General features: G+C 49.6%; 1 long non-coding RNA gene across 1 annotated transcript; it reads left to right on the top strand.

The window, feature by feature from the left end:
• The first annotated feature begins 23,605 nt into the window (after nucleotides 1–23,605).
• LOC144766807 (uncharacterized) lies at nucleotides 23,606–25,522 on the top strand. The gene is made up of 6 exons (XR_013597937.1): nucleotides 23,606–23,699; nucleotides 23,827–23,903; nucleotides 24,017–24,129; nucleotides 24,238–24,329; nucleotides 24,533–24,614; nucleotides 25,303–25,522. It is a non-coding gene; the product is annotated as an uncharacterized LOC144766807 (long non-coding RNA).
• The last annotated feature ends 346 nt before the right edge of the window (nucleotides 25,523–25,868 follow it).

The raw sequence follows: 25,868 nt of genomic DNA, 5'->3' as shown, positions 1-25,868 counted from the left end.
CAGCAGGGCTCTCGACTCCAGGATACAACTGCTGTCCTAATCCAGGGCTAGCCCAGATATAGGACTGGAGTCCTTTGATGTCCGGACCCTCGCGCCTGGGGGCCAGAGGGGCCGGGATGAGGGTGTCCAGACACCCAGCAGGGGGGTGGAGCCAGCGCCCAGGGAGGCCGGAGGGCGATCGATACCAGGCGCCCGAGGACGGCTGGAGGGCCATCGAAACTCCCCTCCTCTTAGATCCGTCGAGTGGCCATTCTACCACCTGGGTGGATCTTGGTGCCTCGATGCTGGGGCTTCGCTGGGGCCGTGGCCGGGGTCGGGCTGAGGCCACGTGCTCGGGACGTGATGGGCCCAAGATGGAGTCGGGCCTGAATTGGTGGTCCGGAGTAGTAGCCGGACCTGCAGCGGTGGGGCGAGTAGGGTTCGCCGGGTTCCCGGGGGGAGAGCCGTGGGTTGCCAGGGTGGCTGCTCTCGTCGAGAGTTCGTGAAGGGTAGTGCCAGGGGGGCGACAGCGGGTCGATGAAGGGCCGATGTCGTCCCGGGCACGCCATGCGGGAGGGGTAGGACCACGCCACGAGGCCGGGTCCAACACACGTCCCCTCCAGCTGAAGGCGGGGAGAGTCACCCATCTTCTTGGGGGTTCTCCTCGCCGAGGCGGAAGAAGCGGGACAGGCCATCAGCATTGGCGTGGTCGTTGCCAGGGCGATGCTCCACAGTGAAGTCCATCCCTTGGAGGGAGATGGACCAGCGCAACAGCTTTGGGTTCTCGCCCCGCATCTGCATCAGCCACCACAGGGGCCGGTGGTCGGTCTGCACCCGGAAGTGGGTGCCGAAGAGGTAGGGCCGGAGTTTATTTAGGGCCCACACGGCGGCGAAGGCTTCTCTCTCGATGGTGCTCCATTGTTGTTCTCTAGCCAGCAGGCGCCGACTGATGAAGGCCACAGGAAGGTCAACTCCCTCAGGGTTAACTAGTGATAGGACCGCCCCAATGTCGTGCTCCGAGGCGTCGGTTTGGACCACGAACTCTCGGCTGTAGTCGGGGGCTTGGAGCACAGGGGCGGTGCACATGGCAGTCTTCAGAGTCTCAAAGGCTGTTTGGCACTCGGGGGTCCAGTGCACCTTCTGTGGTTGCTTTTTGGATGTTAGTTCAGTGAGAGGCCCCACAATGCTCCCATAGTCTTTTATAAAGGCGCCGGTAATATCCCGTGAGCCCAGGAAGGCTCGGACGGCTGTCTGGGTGGCCGGGGGCTCCCAGGCCAAGATGGCGTCAATCTTTGGTTGGAGGGGAGCCACCTGGCCGCTCCCTACTTGGTGCCCCAGATAGGTCACAGACCCTTGGCCTATCTGGCACTTGCTGGTTTTATTGTCCGTCCGGCCCGTCGGAGGGCCGTCAGGACCTCCCAGAGGTGCGTCAGGTGCTCGTCCCAGTGGAGGCTGTACACTGCGATATCGTCCAGATATGCGGCACTGAACTCTTCCAGCCCCGCCAGCACCCTATTCACCAATCTCTGGAAGGTGGCCGGGGCGTTTTTCATGCTGAAGGGCATCACTTTGAAATGGTAGTGGCCATCGGGGGTCGAGAAGGCCGATCGCTCCTGGGCCCCAGGGGTGAGGCCGATCTGCCAATACCCGGCCGTGAGGTCGAAGGTGCTGAGGTACCTGGCGGCCCCCAGGCGGTCGATCAGTTCATCGGCCCTGGGGATGGGATGGGCGTCGGTCCTGGTGACGGCATTCAGCCCCCGGTAGTCAACACAAAACCGGGTTCCAGGGGGGGCGCCGGGGGCGGCGGCTTTAGGGACCAGGACAACTGGACTGGCCCAGGGGCTGTCTGAGGGCTCGACCACCCCCAGGGCTAGCATCTCGGCAACTTCGGACTGGATGCAGGCCCGAACTTGGTCGGGAACTTGGAAAGCCCGGTGTCTCACGGGCGGGCTGTCCCCGGTGTCGACATAGCGGACACACCACCGGGTGACCCCAGGAGTGAGTGAAAACAGGTCCGCAAATTGCCCCAGCAGCTTTCGCCAGTCCTGGTGCTGTTCGGGGGTCAGAGCGGAGGAGAGGAGTATTCCCTCGACTGAGCCGTCTTTTTCAGAGCACTTCAGGAGGTCGGGCAGGGTCTCGGAGTCGTCTTCGGCTCCGTCATCCGTAGCCAACAGCAGGCTCAGTTCTGTGCGGGCAAAGTGAGGCTTGAGCCGGTTGGCGTGCAGAACCCGGAGGGGGTTCCTGGGGGACTCCATGTCCACCAAATAGGTGACGGGGCTCTTGCGCTCCCCCACTTTGAAGGGCCCCGTCCACTTGTCCTGGAGGCAGGGGTGTGGAATTTATTAAAATATCTACTTGTCCATGGGGCAGGTTGCTTCATGAATCTACTTGTCCTGTAACAACATCCACTTGTCCCTCTGGTGCCATGTAGTGCCAGCAACACATTGTGGCACCAATCTCATTATGTTGGAGCTCTTATATAGCCTCTCTGATTATGCAGGGCTCATACCATAGTAGTGTTTGAATACTAGCAATCCCTATATGTTGCCACGTTTCCGCAGATATACATACTGGGTCTGAAGGTAGTGGCAAGCAATAGATCCAGGGTTGGAATGCCCTTTGAGTCTGTGCAAACCTACTAACTTGCATATTTTAAGGATTTTCAACAACTCTTCTCTAATATTTTCCCATACTGAGAAATGTTGGAAGTTTACTCCTGACAATGGCAGAGGTAAACTTTCTTCCAGAGTGCGGGAAAAAAGTGGTTGGGTGGAAAATGAACTTGCAAACACTCAGGTTGTCACATTAGCAAATCTATACATCCATATTTGCTCATGCTAAAATGCAGTTCACAAATATTTTCTAGGAGTACAATTTCTTGCCCAACTTCTGTAAATTCTTGTGAATTCATGAAAGACATATAGCTGCACTTAATGCAAGGGTGCACTTTTGAGACTTTCTTTAATAATTGGGCCCCTAATTTGATCTGGCGTTAACCATGACCGTTTGTGTTTATTAAAATTCTCTCTCTCTCTCTCTGTATTGACTGGCTTCACTGTGGTGACAGCATTCTGTATTTTATAAGGAGCATATCAGCACACAGAGTAGTTTTGTTCAGTGCCAATACTAATGTGTGTGCAGTGTGTGCTTTTTTGAGAACAAAAACTATTTTTTGCTTTTGCCAATGTTTGTTATAATGGTGAGGGCCTGGTAGCTCTCACATCAATAAGGTTTTACAAAAACCATGGCAAAACAAGTCACGCATTGCCAAAACTAAAAGGCTGACCACCAATTTCAGACCTTCTGGCTTTGCCAATGCTTGTTTAATTTTATGTTTCCCATAACCTTATTGAAACTAGTTACACTGATTTTGCAATGTGAATATTTTTTGCGAAATACTAGCATGCATCAACACATTTTGCTAAATGATTCTGCTAAGAAAGGGTACCTGAAATTTTACAGTAGTTTAGCTAAATGTTTTTTCCCTACTTTAATTTGTTTAGGAACATTTTATATTGAAATCAAAGAATCATTAATGTTGCTTTCAAGCTTCTGCTAATATGCGCATCTATTCAGAGCATTCTGAGAGCATTATGCATAGCCTCATATTGCTAAACTTTGAAACCGTGTGTACACATTTTTATACTGGAACCTCTGTCAGTAGTGCAGTCAGAACTTACATTTACTTAGAGCGCTCACTCTAATAATAAAGGCTTTCAATTAATGAACCATAAATACAAATTTGAACATTAACATATGCACACAAACATTAACTTAACTTCAGGCAGTGCCCTTCCCTGGCCCTTAATGTGCTACTGCAAACTGGCAGCCAAAGGGTTTGTGCAGCAAGGGGTTGGGCCTACTTGTCCCAAGGACAAAATACACATTAAAACTTGTTGCCCTTGACCCCAAACAATATGTCCTGGGCGTCGGGCCATAGGAATTCCACATCCCTGTGGAGGGCACGAGGTTCGACCGGGGACATGACCCAGACCTGCTGGCCCGGCTCGAACTCGATGGACGAGGCGTTCTGGTCATACCAGCGTTTCATTTCCTCCTGGCTGGCTTCAAGGTTGGCCTCGGCCAGTTCCCGGAACTTCCGAGTCTGGTTGCGGAGGGTCAGGAGGTACCGGTAGACATCAGGTGGAGCATCTCGGACTGTAGCCTCCCAGCCATCTTTGACCAGGCTGAGGGGACCTCGGACAGGGTGTCCGTACAATAGTTCAAAGGGGCTGAACCCCAGGGACTTCTGGGGCACTTCCCAATAAGCGAACAGGAGGCAGGGCAGCAGGACGTCCCATTTACGGCGTAGGGGCTCTTCTAGGCCCTTGATCATCCCCTTGAGTGTTCGGTTAAACCGCTCCACAAGTCCATTCCCTTGGGGGTGATATGGGGTGGTGAACTTATATGTGACCCCGCACTGTTGCCACAGGGACCGCATATATTTGGATATAAAGTTAGTGCCCCGATCACTCACGACCTCTCGGGGGAATCCGACTTTGGAGAAGATCCCCATCAGCGCCCGGCCCACCACGGGGGCCGTTATGGTCCGGAGGGGGATGGCTTCTGGGTAGCGGGTGGCATGGTCCACCAGGACGAGGATGAAGCGATGTCCCTGAGAGGTGCGGGGGTCCAGGGGCCCCACTATGTCGATCCCCACTCGTTCGAAGGGGGTGGTTACCACGGGAAAGGGTTGGAGCGGGGCCTTGACTTTTCCCCCGCTCTTCCCGCTGGCTTGGCAGGTCGGACAGGTTCTGCAGTGATTGTGCACATCGTTGCGCATTTTTGGCCAGTAAAAATGGGTCACCAGGCGGCTGTAGGTTTTGTCCTGCCCCAGGTGCCCGGCGAGGGGCACGTCGTGTGCCATGTTTAAGAGGAAGTTTCTGAATCGTAGGGGGACCACCAACACTCGGCTGGCCCCCAGTTCGGCAATTTTCTGCTCGCTGTAGAGGAGATCGTGGTCCCAATAGACCCAGTAGGACCCCGATGGGTCTCCGGCGGCTTGAGTGGCGGCTTGTTGTCGGATTCCCTCGAGGGAGGGACAGGTTTTTTGTTCTTCCCGGAACTGTTCTCGCGTGGGGCCACCTTCTTGGCGCAATTGGGCTAGTTCGGGGAGGTGGCCGAGTTCGGTGATGTCTGCATTGCTGGGCCCCCGGGGGCCGGGCTCTGGGTCGGCGTCCTCGGGGACGGCGGGCGGCAGAGGTGCGGGCCACTCCGGTTCTTCAGTTGGGGTGTCTTCGTTCGGGGCGGTGGCCCGGGCGGCCATGGATCGGGTGGTCGCACATACCCACTCGGGAAGGCCCAGCATCCCCAGATGCTCCCTCCGCTCGCCGTGGGCCCAGGGGGAACTTTCCAGGTCGTTCCCGAGGAGGCAGTCCACGGGGGCATCATCCCGGACAGTCACTTTCAGCATGCCTAACACCCCTCCCCATTCAAAGGGAATACGGGCCATCTGGCACAGGCTCTCGGAGTTGTCCGCCGACCGTACTGGGCACAGGACATTGGGCAAGATCTGATCGGGGGCCACCAAATGGCAGCGGACCGCCGTCACGCTGGCTCCAGTGTCACGGAGAGCTTCGGCCCGGTGTCCATTAATGGTGACCCATTGGCGGTACTTTTGTGTGTTGCCTGGGATCGGGCCCGGGGGATCATGTCTCTTTCACCTAGGCACACCAAAGACATAGCGGCAGGCTCCCACTCGGCCTGGTCGGGGTCGTCGTCTTCTTCTTCGCCTCTTTCTTCGCCCAGGGCGGCAGTCGCGATCTGGCGGTTGGGCGGACCGGTGGGGCCGGGCCGTGTGTTCATCGGGCAGAGGGGGTCATTAGCATAGTGACCAGGCCGCTGGCATCTGTGGCAGGTAATGTTAGGGCGGGGCCCCGGTCGTGCTGGGGGGACCCCTCTTCTGGCCAGGGATGGCGAAGTGGAGGTCGGGGGTGGCCCCGTGGGGGCGTCTCGGCCCCGGTTGTGGACTCCTCCGCCGCCTCGCGGCCGGTGGCTCCCCGGGGATCCTTGGCTGTAGTCTCCCATCGGGCTCCGGGGGACTCGGGTGCTCACCCATCGATCGGCCTCGACTGCGAGTTTACGTGGCTCGGTCAGTTTGCTGTCGAGGAGATGCTGCCGGAGTTCGATGAAACAGTTGTTGGAGAGGTGTTCCCACACAATGAGGTTGAACAACTGCTCGTAGGTGGTTACCTGGCTGCCTTTGATCCACCCCTCTAGGGCTCTACTATAAAAGTTTACATACTCCACCCATGTGGTACCGGGGAGTTTTTTACAGTCTCGGAATTGCTGCCGGTACATTTAGGGGGTGAGTCCGTAGCGAGTGAAGAGGGCAGCTTTCAAGTGTTCGTACGAGGTCATCACGGCATCGGGGAGCTCTAGCAGAGCGTCTCTTCCTTCGTTGACGAATTTCCCCCACAAGCCGGCGCCCCAGTCCTTGAGGGGTACTCGATGGGCGGTCATGGCTACTTCGTAAGCTTTGAACCACTGTTGGATGTAGTCGTTTTTATAGTACTCTTTGACGACATCCTTGGGGATGTGAACTTTGGTGTCCACAGGGGGAGGCGAGCTCCTGCTCCCGGAGGCGTTGGCCTCACTCGTTTTGGACTTGATTTCAAGTTCTTTAAGGCCATGTTCATGCTCGAACGTAAGTTTCTTTTCTTCTAGGTCTCTCTGCCTCCGTTTCTCCTCAAGGTCTCCTTCCAGCCGTAGTTGCTTAAGGGCTATTTTTCTTTCAGCTAGCTGCAGTTTTCCATCCAGACGGAGTCGGGCGAGCTCCAACTCGTGGAGCCGGTTCCTCTCTCGCTCTTGTGCGTCTTCGTGGGCGAGGCCCGTGTCTATGTTTGCAGGTCTTTCCCCCGCTGGGGTTGCGTCGGTCTCCGGGGGTCCGTTCGGGCCCGGGTTATCTTCGCTCTGGGGTGGCGTCGCTCATGCTTCCACCCACGTTTGTAGGGCCGACTTGAAGTCTTCTTTAGTGTTTAGTCCAGTGGTAGCGATGCCCAGGTCTTTGCAGAATTGCTTCAATTCCTTATGACTGTAATCTTCCAACTTTTCTTTCTGGAACTCTGCGGTCGGTCTGGTTTCTTTGGTAGTCATGGTCGCGGTGTATTTCTGTCGGTAGTGGGTGAGTCACTCTCTGTACGATTTTGCGTTGGCTCGGATCGCACCGCCTGCCACCAATGTTAGAAAGGCGAAACCGGGGGAGGCAGAAGATGTCTGACTGACCACCCCTAGGTCCACCCCTCCTTCGGAAAGTGGCCGAGCGTTGTCAGCGAAGATGGACCGCGGCAGCGCCAGCAGGCTCCAAAGATAGTTTCAGCGAGGATAGGCCGCGGCAGCGCCAGCAGGCTCCGAAGATGGTTTCAGCGAGGTTGGGCCGTGGCAGCGCCAGCAGGGCTCCAGAGATGGTTTCAGCGAGGTTGGGCCGCGGCAGCGCCAGCAGGACTCCAAGATAGTTTCAGCGTTCAAGGTAGTGAGTTCTTCTCAGGGTCAGCCGCGACAGCGTCAGCAGGGCTCTCGACTCCAGGATACAACTGCTGTCCTAATCCAGGGCTAGCCCAGATATAGGACTGGAGTCCTTTGATGTCCGGACCCTCGCGCCTGGGGGCCAGAGGGGCCGGGATGAGGGTGTCCAGACACCCAGAAGGGGGGTGGAGCCAGCGCCCAGGGAGGCCGGAGGGCGATCGATACCAGGCGCCCGGGGACGGCTGGAGGGCCATCGAAACTCCCCTCCTCTTAGATCCGTCGAGTGGCCACTCTACCACCTGGGTGGATCTTGATGCCTCGATGTCGGGGCTTCGCTGGGGCCGTGGCCGGGGTCGGGCTGAGGCCACGTGCTCGGGACGTGATGGGCCCAAGATGGAGTCGGGGCTGAATTGGTGGTCCGGAGTAGTAGCCGGACCTGCAGCGGTGGGGCGAGTAGGGTTCGCCGGGTTCCCGGGGGGAGAGCCGTAAGTTGCCAGGGTGTCTGCTCTCGTCGAGAGTTCGTGAAGGGTAGTGCCAGGGGGGGCGACAGCGGGTCGTTGAAGGGCCGATGTCGTCCCGGGCCCACCATGCGGGAGGGGTAGGACCACGCCACAAGGCCGGGTCCAACACAGAGGACTCCCAGCAGTGCCCAGACATATGAGGGGATGGTCGATATGACTCCCAGCAGTGGCCAACAGTATGAGGGTGGGTGCAGAGGACTCCCAGCAGTGCCCAGACATATGAGGGGTGGGTGGATATGATTCCCAGCAGTGCCCAAACATATGAGGGGTGGGTGCAGAGGACTCCCAGCAGTGCCCAGACATATGAGGGGTGGGTGGATATGACTCCCAGCAGTGGCCAACAGTATGGGGGTATGTGCAGAGGACTCCCAGCAGTGACAATGAAGTGATATGCATGGAACCAGTAACTTGTTCCCAGTGCATACCCATTTTTTCTTTTAATCACTAATCACATCCAGTATTAATTAAAATGTTCTTTAGGATGTAGATGAGTGTTTTACCTTTTACCTTTACCTTCACCAACGGGGGTATTTGTGCAAATCTCTGGACACTACTACGCAACACCAGAGGTTGCCTCAGGTTTGAGGCTGGCATACAGCACTTCAGACAACCCGATGATAAATGCCACAACGACTATGTGGGGCGGAAAAACAATATAAACCGCAACGAATAACAACATAGCGTTTATGAGGGGAGTCTGTTACAAACCTTGTGTAACGTAGTTACAAGTGTCCTGTTCTTTTGATTTTTATATCTGACAAGGGGAATTAACCGGACACTAAATTCCTCCTCCCTCTTTTGATTGCGATTGACTCCCAGCAGTGCCCAGACATATGGGGGGGTGAGTGGATATGACTCCCAGCAGTGCCCAGACATATGAGGGGTGGGTGCAGAGGACTCCCAGCAGTGCCCAGACATATGAGTAAACATGGGCTGAAAATTCGTTCAGCTCGCGGAATTTGCGGATTTTCCACGATTTCGTGATCCGCGAATCTCGCAAAATCGCGTTAAAATCCGCGAATCAACGGGGACGAATTTTCCGCCAAGCACTTACAGGGTTACAGCAGCAGGTGCAAAAGTTGAAGCTAATTTTTTGTAACCTTTTACAAAAGGGTTATATAGAAATTAACTTCAACTTGGGCACCTGCTGCTGTAAGCCTGCAAGTGCTTCCTGGCGCCTCATTGCCTACTTGCAACTATTCTCTGACCCTGCTCTGACCCTTGAAGCAGGGTCAGAGAATAGTTACAAGTAGGCAATGAGGCGGCTGTCACGAAAATTAAACCTCAACAGGAAGCACTGACAGATATAAAAACAAGCATTTGCAATGCAATAGGTCTCGCATTAGGAAAGTTTGAGCTATTGGTCTTGCAAATGACAATTTTTTTTATTTATGTGTTGCTTTTGAAAATAGCTAAATGAATAGCTTTGTCATTTACAATGCCAATAGTTATAACTTTCACAAATGTGACACCTATAGCATTTGTAATGCAACGTGTTTTGTATTTACGTGACTTAGCTGTATTGATATTACAAATTAAAATGGCTTTTAATTTTTTTAAATAATTAATACCTAAATACAAGTGATTTTAATTTATAATGGCAATAGCTTAAACTTTTGTAAATAACTTTTGTGAAGATTATGTTCAGTGTATTTTATTGCGACGAAAATCCAAGAACAGAAGTGAAATATTAACATATTTTTGTGGCATTTGTAATAAAAATTGAAACATTGAGAGAACATATGAACCAGTTGTTGTTGAATGGTTGCAGAGATTGATGCTGGGGTAGCGCTGAGTGGTGCTGTGGTGGTGCTGAGTGGTGCTGTGGTGATGCTGAGTGGTGCTGTGGTGGTGCTGAGTGATACTGGGATGGTGCTGAGTGATGATGGGGTGGTGCTGAGTGGTGCTGTGGTGGTGCTGAGTGATGCTGTGGTGGTGCTGAGTGATGCTGTGGTGGTGCTGAGTGGTGCTGAGTGGTGCTGTGGTGGTGCTGAGTGATAATGTGGTGGTGCTGAGTGATGCTGAGGTGGTGCTGAGTGATGCTGTGGTGGCGCTGAGTGGTGCTGTGGTGGCGCTGATTGGTGCTGTGGTGGTGCTGAGTGATGCTGTGGTGGTGCTGAGTGATGCTGTGGTGGTGCTGAGTGGTGCTGTGGTGGTGCTGAGTGATAATGTGGTGGCGCTGAGTGATGCTGTGGTGGTGCTGAGTGATGCTGTGGTGGTGCTGAGTGATGCTGGGATAGCGCTGAGTGATGATGTGGTGATGCAGACGGCAGAAAGGCACAAAAAGCAGTCTAACAAAGGGCAGAAGGGCAGACAAACAAGGGAAAACGAGTCTAACAGAGGGCAGAAGGGCACAAAAAACGAGTCTAACGGGGCAGAAAGCCACAAAAACGAGTCTAACAAAGGACAGAAGGGCACAAAAAACGAGTCTAACAGAGGGCAGAAGGGCACAAAAAACAAGTCTAACAGAGGGCAGAAGGGCAGATAAACAAGGGAAAAATGAGTCTAACAGAGGGCAGAAGGGGACAAAAACAAGGGAAAAACGAGTCTAACAGAGGGCAGAAGGGCACAAAAAACGAGTCTAACAGGGGGCAGATTGAATCCCGCCCTGCGTGTTTGTCCAGGAAAATACCACCTTTTTGTGCAATACCTCTACTCAACTGGAGTACTTTCTACTGTCTAATCAGTAAGTGCTCCCTCGTTGGCTAAATGTATAGGGGCAGATTTACAATAAATGGCGCATCCCCAGGGATGCGCAGTTGTTGTGCGCCGCAGCTCCGCCACCCATGGTGCACCGCATTTACAATGCGGCGCACCATGTGGCAAAAACGGCACAGATGCTTCACGCATCTGTGCCGTAAAAGCAGCGCATTGCTGGGGCTGCGTCGTGCTTGCGACGCAGCTCCATCAATGCTCTGGGGGACCCTATCTCCCCAATGCTGCATCAAGCATTGCGTCTTGTAGATTTCACTCAGCCACTTTTAGGAGGCGTTCCTGCGCAGGAACGCCCTCCCCTGCCCCGGAGCGCCTCCTGATGGCGCAGGGCTTTACAACGTGACGCATCTCTCAGATGCGTCACGTTGTTAATACCCAGCACCATGACGCATCTTTTGTGCTGCCGCTGCGTCACAAAAGGTCTCGGTAGAGGGTGGCAGTGGTGAACCAGAGGGTGGCAGTGATGAACCAGAGGGTGACAGTGATGAACCAGAGGGTGGCAGGGGTGAACCAGAGGGTGACAGTGCTGAACCAGAGGGTGGCAGTGCTGAACCAGAGGGCGGCAGGGGTGAACCAGAGGGTGGCAGTGATAAACCAGATGGTGGCAGGGGTGAACCAGAGGGTGGCAGTGGTGAGCCAGAGGGTGGCATGGGTGAACCAGAGGGTGGCAATGGTGAACCAGAGAGTCACAGTGGTGAACCAGAGGGTGGCAGTGCTGAACCAGAGGGTGGCAGTGGTTAACCAGAGGGTGGCAGTGGTGAACCAGAGGTGCTGTGAGGAACCAGAGGGTGGTAGTCGTGAACCAGAGGGTGGCAGTGGTGAACCAGAGGGTGACAGTGCTGAACCAGAGGGTGGCAAGGGTGAACCAGAGGGTGCTGTGATGAACCAGAGGGTGGCAGTGGTGAACCAGAGGATGGCAAGGGTGAACCAGAGGGTGCTGTGATGAACCAGAGGGTGGCAGTGGTGAACCAGAGGGTGGCAGGGGTGAACCAGAGGGTGGCAGTGCTGAATCAGAGGGTGACAGTGGTTAACCAGAGGGTGGCAGTGGTGAACCAGAGGGTGGCAGTGCTGAATCAGAGGGTGACAGTGGTTAACCAGAGGGTGGCAGTGGTGAACCAGAGGTGCTGTGATGAACCAGAGGGTGGCAGTGGTGAACCAGAGGGTGGCAGTGGTGAACCAGAGGGTGACAGTGCTGAACCAGAGGGTGGCAGGGGTGAACCAGAGAGTGGCAGTGCTGAACAAGAGGGTGGCAGTGGTGAACCAGAGGGTGGCAGGGGTGAACCAGAGGGTGGCAGAGATGAACCAGAGGGTGGCAGTGGTGAACCAGAGGGTGCTGTGCCCATACACGACCGCATGGGTAACTTCGCCATGCAAGCGGCCCGCAAACATGCAAAAAGCCCAGCGAACACGCAAAAAACTCTGCGAACACACAAAAACCCAGCGAACACGCAAAAACCCAAAAGTCCGCAAATTCGCACGAATTCGCGGATTTTGCGGATTGCGAATTCGATTTCGCGCTAATTCGCCGAACACGAATTCGCAAATTTCGCCCATACTTACATATGAGGGGTGGGTGGGTATGATTCCCAGCAGTGCCCAGACATATGAGGGGTGGGTGCAGAGGACTCCCAGCAATGCCCAGACATATGAGGGGATGGTCGATATGACTCCCAGCAGTGGCCAACAGTATGGGGGTTGGTGCAGAGGACTCCCAGCAGTGCCCGGACATAAGAGGGGTGGGTGGATATGACTCCCAGCAGTGGCCAGACATATGAGGGGTGGGTGCAGAGGACTCCCAGCAGTGCACAGACATATGAGGGGAGGGTGGATATGACTGCCAGCAGTGGCCAACAGTAAGGGGGTGGGTGCAGAGGACTCCCAGCAGTTCCCAGACATATGAGGGGTGGGTGCAGAGGACTCCCAGCAGAGTCCAACAGTATGGGGATGAGTTGATATGACTCCCAGCAGAGGCCAACAGTATAGGGGGGTGCAGAGGACTCCCAGCAGAGGCCATACATATGAGAGCTGGGTGGATATGACTCCAAGCAGTGCTCAGATATAGGGTGGGTACATCATCATCAGCATACCACAACTACATGGGGGTATATTCACATCCCTAACTTGTGACTATAATGATAGTGCCATAGCAACACATCACTTACAGCAGTGTCCCACTCCCCGGAGGATGGATTACTTTCACACACTGCATGACACACCACATGTGGGTGTGATGTCAAATTCCACATGCATACACACCCATGGAGGCTGCAGGCAAAATACACACCCTACCATCATGACACAATAGTGTATAGTGATGTAACAGCCTACCAAACAAAGAGAGCGAAAGGGAACACACACTGTCACGCACATCCCAGGACTGATATTAATGTCCAGGTGGTGGTCAGACCATGAAGATTTAGTCTCTCATGGAAGTAATAGGGTTGAAACCCCTTAGATACAATGGACAGAATTGTGAGTCATGTGCCCAACTACCCTGCATAACAATCCCCAACATCGGGGTAGGCTGTGATTACACACATGCATAGTGGTGAAAAGGGTGAATGTGTCTATGAAGGCATTGTACATACTCAAAACACAAGTACAGTGATTTGCAAGCATGGCAAAGACAAATGAGAAGTAGACATCTGTGAGCAGGCATGGCCATTGTTGAAGGGAACCGTCACCAAAAAAGTAAATGTGCACCCATGTCAGCACAATTGTGCAACTGTCTGCAGTGAAGATGTCAGGTGCCACAGAGGAAGGAACACTCATTGGGACAATGTCTCTAGCCAAACTGAACACACACAACCATTGATTAATTGCTGAGACATTGTGATGGCACACAGATACCATGGTCAACCTCATGACCATCAACAAAAACATTTTTCAGAACCCCAAAACATTACCATGACACCTACTCCAGGCCCCTCATCACCAACATCAAGTACCTGAAATGCAATAGTGTTGAACGTAAAATAAAAGGCTCTATTCAGCAGATGTGCAAAAATGAGTCTGTGCTCAAATAAGGCCAATGGCCAGTTCACACTAAAGTCCGTGTTGGGGGACGTTGGGTAGGCTGTCTACCCCTAACTTGCCTGCACATGGACTAGCTAATGGGATGTAGACCCTTGGGGGCCATCATCGGGGGCAGGACCAGGCACCGCAGGGACAGGAGTGGTAAGGGTAGGTGTGGTGGGTGCAGGGGTGGACGTATCCTCCTCAGTGGTTTGTGCAGAGCCAAAGGTGGACTCATACTCTGCGCTGCACACTGCAGCCAGTTCGGCCAGCCCAACCCCTGCACCCGAGGACAATATTGGAGAGGAGGGAGAGGGCTGTGAGGATTGTGCACTGTGACTCTGGCTGTGTGTTTGCGGTCTAAGCCCAGTCCCTGTGGGATTGCCTGCAGCCCCCTCACTCCCCAAGGTGACACCGCACTCAGAGCCCTGTGTGTACATTGGGCAAAAAATAAATGTAAATAAATGTTGGTATCTTGGGACTCACCATACTTTACACAATCGACATGTATTGAATGTGGTAAATCGCCATCTTGTGAAGAGAACACGTATGTGCCTGCATGAAAGATGTCTCACAAGGAAATGCACATTAAAAAACATTTACACATTCATTGAAAAAGCTGCCACCCTTTAAGATAAAACACTGTTAGAAACAAATGGTGTTGCAGATTGTCCATATACATGGTCCAACGGAGGTCTTGATGTCTTGACACTCATTAGTTTGTATAATTGACAACAAAGGAGTTTCAAAACCTCAAGACCACTGTGGGGACATGTATATGGAGATCAAGGCACAGCATTAATCGCTAACACTGGCCTCTTTGAAAAGGTGCCCGCTTCTTTCAAGAAAACGGAAATGTCATTTTGTGTGCACTACCTCGTGAGACATCTATCATGCAGGAACATAAGTGTCATTTACTCAATTCGTCATATTAACACATTGTAAACATGAACAACTTTTAACAAGTGTAGTGAGTGCTAAGGTACAATCATTTATGTGACACAACTTCAAATATGTCAGTCCTCCATTCCCTGATGACACAGTTGCTTGCACATAAAACCTACTGGCTGTCATGTGGAGTGGCACACATATCCCAACTCTGGACAATGCTTAAGCTATTGGGCCAGCAATTGTGATGAACAAAATCATTGCTGCATTGTGGACACACCATTATCCCCAGGTAAAATGTCAACACAGACTTGTGCACACTAAGACAAAACAGCGTTGCATCTGAACTACATACATGTGGCAAAAATGTATGAGCCTGAATCATGTCTGGAACAAAATGACATAGGCTGCGAAGCCCCAACTGAAATCACTAGCCACCTTCACAGGGGCAGTGCATGGTGAAACATTGTTCAGCCAATTCTCACCCACGGGTCAGACCTGGCAAGGCTAAATCAGGCAGGCCCATGTAGTCCTCTCCCGCACAATACCCCCATACCTCGGTCAATGTGATTGATACAGCTCAAGAAGTGAGACCTCTGAATCGGGGTTACAAAAACTGTGCAGCAACAATTCAAAAAGTAACCCAAGCTCACCTCGTGGGGCTGGTAATACATATTTGTGACAAACAACCATCAGCAGATTGTTGTGAATAGAATCACAGGCACTGCCCAGTGTGAGTACCCACAAGCCAAATGTTGTATCCCTGTCCATTGGACACATGTAGCAGACACAGGAAAAATACAAACTATGGCAGGCCCATGCTGAACCCACATAGAATGGGCACAGTGTTGGATGACACACATGATTAGGAGGCCAGGGTGTCTCAGGGGACTGTAGTGGGCACACTGATCTGTGGTTATGGAATGAGCTGACTGTACCATGAGCAACCGTCATTGCACTATGCATATCTCCCACTGATGTACATCTGAGGACACAACATAGGTCATGCATGCTGCAAGGGTGTGCAGTTGAATCCTCACACTCCTATGTTGAGACTCATCATCAGTGCCAACAAATATGAAACCCAAACACAGTGCACAGGTCATGGCACAGGCAAGGTTCCAACACATGTCACGGACCACCCTCCCACATGATGCGGAAATCAATGTGCAGTCTTATTTTCTTGCACCCTAGATGAACATGTGCAAATGTGATTACATACAGACCAGGGGACACATGTTAAGGATAGTAAGGGAAGAAAATGAGCACCAGGTGACTATGGGGAACCGAAAAGGCACTGCACATATAACCAGTCTGAGCAGACACCCCAACTGTGAGAGTGTAGCCAGGCTTCAGAGCACTACAAAAAGCAGGTGACACACAACACACCAAACAGCCATGTACCTACCCCTGCCTTGCTGCTGTCTCTCCTGCAACTGCCCATCGAGGTCTGGGAATACCACAGCCAGGACACGGAGCATGTGGGATGTCAGATGACGGCGTCCACCATGCCGGCGTGGAGGTGACAGCTTCAGCTGGACCCGGGCGATACGCCATGTCCAGCACCGGATATCCTGCCACCTCTTCTGCACTTTTCGCAGGCACCCACAATGGCCCCCCGCAGACCTGACGACCCTGACGATGTCCCGCCAGATTTCCCCCTTCTCGAATTGTGTTACCTGTCAGGAAGACACAGTGAGACAACATCAGTACACCTGCTCCATGTCCCAGAGACACACACTTGCACATCTTTGATAATGTAAACAGGGCATAGGATGCTGACAGGACTTCCATCATTGTCCATGTGAATTTGGCCTGTGTGAAAGCCCCAATGCACTGCATGGCATTGAAGGCCAACAGATGGCAGAAGGGGTGTAACACACTCACTGATCATGGCACACACTGGGCAGCACATGCAACTGCAGGGTGTGTGACAGCACGGGCCAAGCAGTCACATATCCCAATCCACTGAAGAACCCTCAGCACACCACACAGACACACCCTGGCACAAATCACTCGACTGTCACTGACAACAGCGGATACAACCCTCACTTTTGACATGTGCCACTTGCCTGTGGGGTGTCACAGGTGTCGTGCTTGCTTTGCAAGTCAGACACATAGCACTGCTTACTTGTCACATCAGATGGGGAGAGCTGCTGCATACGCCATGCAGCAGTATTGCAACACATCACATACACACTCACCCACATGACAAGGCACATTCACACACACCAATGTCCATGAGGTTGTACACATCATTTGGACAATCTCACCACAGGCCCACTCAACTCATTAACATCTGTGAGTACAGTCACCTGTCACTCTGGGGGGACCACTGTTCCACCTCAAGACATTTGGAAAGGAACACACCAAGTTCCGGCACGGCTGAATGTGTCATTCATTATGCAGTGAATGTCACAGTAAGCACAATGCAAGTGAGGAGTGAAAACACATGAAATACATCATGCCCTGCATGAGAGACATCACCATGTACACCCCCTGGGACTCACTCCAAACCACATTGCATGTCTGTCCCACCTGGACACAATGCCTGTTGTGACACTCACACAACAGGTGAACAGTCTAAGGTAGGGTAGTCAGCACTCACCTGCTCCTCTGGTCTCCCATACAGCTTGCTGTACTCTTGTAGGAGGCTGTCCAGCAGGGCCTGGTTCTCCTCCTATGTGGTGGCTGGGGCCCTTTCCACAGTACGTGCCATTGTAGCCAGAGGATGCAGAGACAGCAGCAGTGTGGTCCACTCCAATGTTGTGCAGGCAAGTGCCCTCTCAGGGGTTCTTGATGCCTTAAATCAGTGCTGCTGAGGGGCTTCAGTTCGAGGAGTACATAGTGATAGGTCAGATTCGTTCGCATCGTATGTTTCCTCCAATCCCTCTAAACATACGGCTCTGACAGCATTTGCATCGTTCAAAATTTGAGCTTCAGCTCAACAATCATTTGCAACATTGTATTTTTTGGGCCAATTGACTTTTGCAGGTCACCTGTTGGACACATAGCTACTCAAAAATCAGTATCTATGACACCCAGGATGCATTCAGGTCCTACCACTAGGCCCCTTATTAATTTTGAAACCCACACACGTGCGTTTCACATGCTCGCGTATGGCCCCATGACAATATTGATACGATGCGCACACACGTCCGGAAAGTAGGGGTACGGTGCATTTCACATGGTGCGTTTCACATGCTGATGTGAAAGCAGGGGTACGGTGCGTTTAACACGCTGATGTGAATGCAGGGGTACTGTGCGTTTCACATGCTAATGTGAATGCAGGGGTACGGTGCGTTTCACACGCTGATGTGAATGCAGGGGTACGGTGAGTTTCACACGCTGATGTGAATGCAGGGGTATGGTGCGTTTCACACGCTAATGTGAATGCAGGGGTACGGTGCGTTTCACACGATGATGTTAATGCAGGGGTACGGTGAGTTTCACACGCTGATGTGAATGCATGGGTGCTGTGCGTTTCACACGCTGATGTGAATGCAGCGGTATGGTGCGTTTCACACACTGATGTGAATGCAGGGGTACGGTGCGTTTCACACGGTGCTTTTCACACTCTGATGTAAATGCTGGGGTACGGTGCGGTTCACACACTCACGTATGGCACCGTTACAATAGTGATACGAGGCGCACACACGGCAGGGATGTAGGAGTACGGTTCGCACAGGATGTCTATCAAGTACTTGTCATTGAATACTTTCATGTGCAGGTCCTAGATGTGGCAGCCAGTGATATAGTACAGGGCATCTTATCCTGTTGCACAATTGATGTGTGATGACCTGTGGACACATGTCATGTGTGATGGGCACTATGTGGCCCACATCACCTTGACACTTGTCACATGTGTATCATTAAGCAGATTTTGTCATGCACAGCAACACTGGGATGGCACAGTCATCACTACCGGCACCTGTCTCCTGATGCCAGGGACTGGGGCACTTTGTCGGCTGACATGTCACGCTCAGCATGACCCTATGTGACTATGTCAGGTGTGTGTCATGTGTAACATTGAGCTTGCTGTTTGTGTTCCGTAAACTGCATCTGCTGTTGGTGCATCTAACATGGGTCTGTGTTGAGATGGCAATGGTTTCACATCTATGCACACTGTTGTGAACGTATCTAGGACCCTAATTAAATATTCCTAATTCATGCCCTTATGTGGATATAACAAATAATATCCTTATAAAGGCATAAGAATCATATCCATATTTAGTCATAGCCAATGCAGACCAAATACGGCAAGGCTACTCCCATAGACTCCTAGAAAGTACAACGCGTTCTTTAAACAAACCAGGCCTCCAGCAGCCCGGGAATTCCCCCTGCTTTTGTTTTGATTTGTCCAAGAACTCCTGGAGTCCAGCAAGAACTGTAAGTTCTTAGTGACGTCTTATGTCCAACCTTACGTCAAACTCGGCAGCTTCCAGGTATAAATATACCAGCATTTGCCATAAGCAAAGACACGGTGGTTTGGAGCAGATCGGCTATCTACTTGCCCGACGCCCAGCTGATGCGAGTGCTGAAGGAAGCCGACCCTCCCATTGACGCACTGAGAGAGATGCTGTCTTTTCTCCTGCAGAGAAATCCAGCTCCAGTGTTTCCAGTCACCCTTGCGGGTTGCTGGTAGATTGAGTCCTGAGAGAGATACAAGACCTCCTTCATTCTATAACCAAGGTACGGAGCTCATTAGATCCTTAGAGAATTCTTGATACAGATTCTTGGCAAAACTATCTCAACTCACTTACTCCTTTCCACGTATTAGGCTTAGGTCAGGTACACCGGGGTAGGCGTATTTTAGAAACACCAGTTGAGCATGTTTAGTCAACTTTTATAATTGTATGTATTTTATCCATTTTAAGTATCATATGGCTCAGAAACCATATCAATGCTTTTACAGTATTATTTCATAATACTCCTTTTACTGTACGCACTTTACTTTATGACAAGTATTGCAATTGTGGCAATTCACTTCTCTTGCATGAGAAAGAGGACTGCTCAATAAATAGCAACTTTTATTGAAAACGCCCGTCTCTCTATTTCTCTGCACTCCTGGTAAAACTAAGCATGCACGATTGACTGAGTGAAATAGCTGTCTATTGTTTTCCGCGACTCTGGAGATATACTCCTTATTCTGGGGGGAGCAAAGTTGTCATGTTTATGCGGTTGTCAGAAACTAATCCCTTCTTGTCTATTCAGGAAAGTTAACTCCTTCCTGTTCACTCGAGAAAGTTTCTAGTGACCTCTGAGCTAGCTGGAATTCCTAATTAAGTCTAACATATTCAATAGAGACCTAGATGACCTCAGTCCTACGTCTAAACTATCGTTTATGGTATTCCAATGCGCAGAGCCTATTGGGAGTATAGGAACTACACTATAACACCATGCAACATGTGCATTCCCACGGCTGTTGGGTCTGATCGCATCAGACATCCTATTTCCCAAGGCATACATGTCTGCTTCGCGACAATGGCTGTGTTTTTTGGTTGTCACGTGTACACCTTAATCCTAATGTGTTTGATATGAACAGTTGACATTCCATGTGACCTGTGCGTGTGCCTTGCAGTCAGCTGGCTGGATGGGATGACAACCTTCCACTGCAGGTATTGTGACGTGTGTCACTCCAGTGATATCTCAGGCTGTTCACTCAGACCGGCCCAGCAGCTCATTTCAGGGCATGTCATGTTTATTTGTCAATCAACAGGTGTATCTGGCTTTTCGTAGGAGTGCCAGCAAGATGGCATATGTGTCCTGTATTGCACACACCAGACTCCATAGTGACCTGATGTCTAGTAGCAGTTTCGCATGTGCTATGTACATTGCCATTGATGTTGGCTCACTGTTAATCTACATTATTCCCAAAAATGTCCTGCAGGGCACCGCCTCTACCAAGGCCATTCCCAGACGTGGCTACCATGAGGGAACGTGCCTGCATCCGACGTTACAGATTCACTCAACAGTTGATTCAGGAGTTGATGAACAAGCTGGCACCACATCTCCAACCGCAAAACAGGTATCCTACTGCACTGACCCCCAAGATAAAGGTGATGGCAGCCCTCCATTTTTTGCTACAGGTACATTTCAATTAACCATAGCTGATGTAGGTGGAATGTCACAGACGATGTTCAGCCGTGTCCTGCGTGATGTTTTGGCAGCCATGTTGGAGCACATTGATGAATTCATCAAATTTCCTACTCCTGAAGAGTTGAGAGATGTCAAGGGTGGTTTCTATGCCCTGGGAGGGATGCCACATGTCATTGGGTCGATTGATGGGACACATGTGGCTTTGGTGCCACCACAGGCACAGGAGCAGGTATACCGCAACCGAAAACAATATCATTCAATAAATGCCCTTGTGGTGTGTCTTGCTAACATGTTGATTTCCCAGGTTTGTGCACGTTTTCCAGGATCGGCACACGATGCATTCATCATGAGGCGTAGCAGGGTGCCACAAATGAAGCTGCAGCTGCGCAACAAGAGGGCATGTCTTGTTGGTGGGTTAACTCTGTTTGTCCTGTGTGTTTCAGTATCTTTTGCTCTGACGGCATCTCCTGACCCACTTATTCATATGATTTATCTATGTAGGGGACTCGGGATATCCCAACATGCCATGGCTAATGACACCTCTCTGCAACCCAAGAACAGCTGCAGATCAGCGGTACAATAATGCACACGGGCAGACCAGGCGAGTGATTGAGAGGACGTTTGGCCTCCTGAAGAGCCGATTCCGGTGCCTCGATAAGACCGGCGGATCCCTCCCATAGGCACCGGACAAGGTCTGTAAGATCTTCATTGTGTGCTGCATGCAGCACAACATGGCAGTTGAGAAGGTAGTGCCACTCATCCTGGATCCCGAGGAGCAGGAACATCCACCCTTTGAGGATCAAGGGCTTGGTCACGATGCAAGTGATGAGGAGGAGGAGGATGATATCCGGAGTCAGCTCATACGCAACTTTTTCTCATAATTGTGAGTCACAGGGAATGAGTGGGCAAGCTTGTAGCATTGAGTGGCATGTGTTGCAATGTGTGTGTCCAGCTGACTGTATGGAAAGTGACTTTGATGTGTGGTCTGATTTGTCATGCAAGTGCTGATGTCATGCCACACAGTAATACGCAATGACTTTCCTTGAAATTTGCATGTGTCCTACATTGTTCCTGTTTCGTAATTGCCCATGTCTTTTGCAAAGATTTTTACCGGTGAACTCTTGTGTGTCTGTCATTCCCAGGTTGCTGGGCCTGTTGTCTGTTCGTGTCATCTTAGTCCTCCTGCTATTCCTCATGATGATTGCAATGTGGGCTGAATCAGCGTTCCATGCACGGACATGTGTAAATTTCAGTTCGGGTAAGAGATCCAAACAGGATGTTTGGTATTGGTATGGTTTGGGAATGTGTGGGAACTGTTTCTGTGCATGTTGTAGTACCATGCATACATGTCTCATCACCATGGATCAACTTACATGTAGCACCACTCCTATGAAACGCCAGTCACCCTTCTTGACAGTGATCTGTAGTGGAGTGTGGACTCTGGTGAAGGCATCAATGTGTGTAAACCTTGCCCCTGACACATTGCGGATACCATGGATTGACATTGTGTGGGACATCACAACAACAGGCTCTATGGGGAATTGCAGACTCTCTGTGTGCAGCAGGATGTGTTTGGATCATCCACTTAATCTTGTGCGCCAGTACATTTTGATTTCCAACAACCATGTTGTGAAGGTGCGGGCCAGCGTATGTCCCACATGTTCTGTCAACTGTCCTGTGAGTCTGTATGGATGCATTGCCCTTTGGGCCAGTATGTCATGTCGCTGTCACGTCGCTTCCTCAGGGTCGGTGGAGAACACTGCTTTGCAAGCCTTCTCTGTAAGTTGATGAGAAATTTTAATTCCCATGAAGCCAAGAACGTTGCGCTGATGATGTCACAACGTTGCACTGTAGCCAATGTAAACGCTTCCGTGGCACCACTCAGGTGCCGTTAATTCCAGGATTCTCTTGTGGTGTGCTGCATATCCTGGTCACAGTAGGGGTGCTTTTGTGCCATTGCTCCTCATTACTCTCTGTTGAGTTCAGGCCCAGCAGCTTGTTCTGTTTGGCATTTCTAAGCCCAGTTGGACGAGCCAAAGACTGGCTCTTGCGGGGCTTCCTTGTGTTTACCAAATTCCCTCCCTCCGTTGGACTAGCTTCTTAAGGCTCTTGCAGGGGATGCGTAATTTCCCTTGTTAGTCATTTTTCTGAATTTAAACACACACCGTCAGACATTAGATGGCGAATTTTGGAAAAAATCCACATCCCAAATAATAATGGTGGAGACAAAATTAGAAAGAAAAAGGAAGTGTTCTGGATTTTCTCCCTAGGTACTTTCATCAATGGATTAAACAGCGAATTGCCTTGGAAAAATGGTGTTATTTAAAGTTTCTATTTCCCTAAAAATATCTACATGTAAATACTCTGAATTAAAGCTGAAAACTCCATTGGATTTTATTTTAAGTAATCGCACTCCATATAGTATGTGGAAATCTTATCATCTATTTCATTGCCATGCATTCGCATGTTTTGTTAGAAAAGCCTCTATAAATATAATCCTTACATTAACGGCCCTTACATAGACTAACTATACATATCTTAAGTCCTAGGAAATAAGTCCGTAACTTTCAGATATACCCTAACAATTACACAATCAGTTGCTTATCTTGACGGCATATCTCTTTAAGGAACTTCTGTTCTGCTTTGCTCACCTATCAGGGAACGTGATATATAAGCGTATCACTGACACTCTCTCAGATTCGTTTTTCACCACGAGGCAGTAGACGCCACGTAGCTACTTTTATCAGAACATCGAGCTTCTTATCAGGTAACCAGAGTACATTTCTTTGAATGTGCTCCCAAGCTTAAAAAGCCGTGCAACATTATTCAAAGCACTTTTTAAATGAAACACTGTTTCATTTTTTTTCTTTGCTTCTTTTTGTATCGTTTAGGTATCCTGTTTATATTTTAATGCTTTCATCAGTCTGTCGTCTCCATATGCCATTTAAGACACGTCGCCTTTCACGAGGCAACTGACGCCACGACATTGGATTAATCATTACGCAAAGCACTCGGCAGGTAATTAGCATAGAACACTTTGCATGCGCACTTAATATTATGAGTTCAGACATACAATTCTGAACTTTATCTACAAAACATCTTTTTGTGTGTTTTCTCCTTTTTCCATATATCTGGAACAATTCAGGCCCCCAATCCGTGTTTTCACGTTCCTGTCAGCTCTACTATTCATCAAAATATGAGCCATTACATGTGCCACGTTAGGTAAATAAGGAATATATTTTCCTCCTTATCCACATTTGTGACATATATACTGATATATGCATATTTCCGTTCTAACAAGTACATACCAATACCCGATTTGTATCTAATTACAGCACTTAAAGATTTCTGAAGCCATTGCTTAGCCCACAACTAGTGATTATCTGGCCTTATTCATCTGCACAATGCAGCGCCTGTCGGCAGGGGATGCATGATCTCTCCTATTAAGGTAGATCTACATGAAACTTGTTTTGCACTCCAGTTCTGTATTATCACAAAGAGCATGTAATCAGTCCTTTATTTAATTATAATATGTATAAATTTTGACCTTTTTCAGTTGCTGAGCTCCCGCCAGCTTTTAACTCTATCTGGTACTAACTGTGCTGCCATGATCATCTGATCTACAAAGGGATATCAATTATAATACAGGTATATCCCTTTCTAATCAGTCATGCTTTGATAATGAATTACTATAAGCAGATGAGTATTTAATAACTACCTGTAAAGGATCACGCATTAGGCTAATTATCTATTAGCTTATGACTTTAGATATACATGGCCGTACTTTTTACCACTATATCAGATCTATAGCTAACCCGTCGTTTTTTGATTCTCCACTGCGGCTCATATAGATAAAAAGACCTGATGCAAAGACCCTGATTGGATCTATTTCTACACGGTTATTCCACTAACACTCCAAAGTACTCATGTTTGGTAGGTATTCTTTACCCTTTTCCCCATTCTGTGCACAACAGAGTCAACTTCAATCATATTTATTTTAAAAGAGGAATCTCTTTACGGTGTTCCAACTAAACAGCTGGAACACTACAAATTAAGTAGGAAAAATAACTCTTAATTTAATACGTTAAATATGTCATTATCTTTCAGTGTGAGCCTAAATAGTTACTTTTGCGGCATAAATGGACCCAACTTTAATTGGATCGATTTAACAGGAAATATAGATATCCCATTAACTGACACACCCTGTAAATAGGCAGGACAAAGGAGATTTTTTCTACTTAATAAAATAAAATAAAATAAAAACATACTTTCTGTCGGTTTGGGCGGAACCAGGTACCTTTGTCATATAAGTAATTCCTCATTATCTCTGGCCTATTTTTCTCTCTGGACCTTTGTATATTATTTTCTGTCATTTAGACACAAAGAGCGTTTGCTTACATAAGTATATGATATTGATGTGTACAACTAGATGACATTGATGTGTGTTTCTGTATTATATCAGTCTTGCACAAATAACCACTATAAAGTGGTACATCATGTGATATTATCATTCTTCTGGCTTTTTTGTTCAAGTCATAGTCTTAGTCAATGTATTGACCAAATGCACACTGTTAGCACTAAAACCATTAGTTCTTCTAAAAAATGTTTTATCTATTTCTAGCTACAAGATGGTAGCGTCCTGAGGAAGACACTTCTTATGTGTTGAAACGCGTAGACGAAAACCATCTCTCCTTCAGATCATTGAAAACATCTGTATACATAATATTTTATATTCACTGATTCTCTAATGAAAGAACTTTTTATCGTCATTTGTTATTTCTGTCTATGTCATTGATTATCCTCATGACCATTTTTATCAATTTTATCTAATTAAATTCTCAAATGCTAATTTTGTGCCTGATTATTATTATTATTTTTTATTAATTTGTTATTACTTGAACTCTGCCAGTATACTTGCTTTTGCCTGGGTACGTTATTTTTTCATAAATCTTTTCATAAATAATTTCCCTTCTTGACCCTCACTGATTCCCTGGGGTAACTATGGATTGTTGGCTTTGTGTGAGTCGCGCTGCAGTGCATTTGGATTTCTGTTTATTGGACCTTATTCATACACTGTGATTTTCTGGATTACCGCATGGCTTTAATTGCCTTGAAGCAGCCTGCAGAGCGTTATACCACCTTCATATCGCTTCAATACTCTGCTACCTTATATGTGTCTTCTGTGAT

The sequence above is a fragment of the Lissotriton helveticus genome, chromosome 7 (assembly GCF_964261635.1).
Source record: "Lissotriton helveticus chromosome 7, aLisHel1.1, whole genome shotgun sequence".
Taxonomy (NCBI): Eukaryota; Metazoa; Chordata; class Amphibia; order Caudata; family Salamandridae; genus Lissotriton; species Lissotriton helveticus.
The sequence above is the reverse complement of the archived record's forward strand: the minus strand, read 5'-3'. Positions and strand labels throughout refer to the sequence as shown.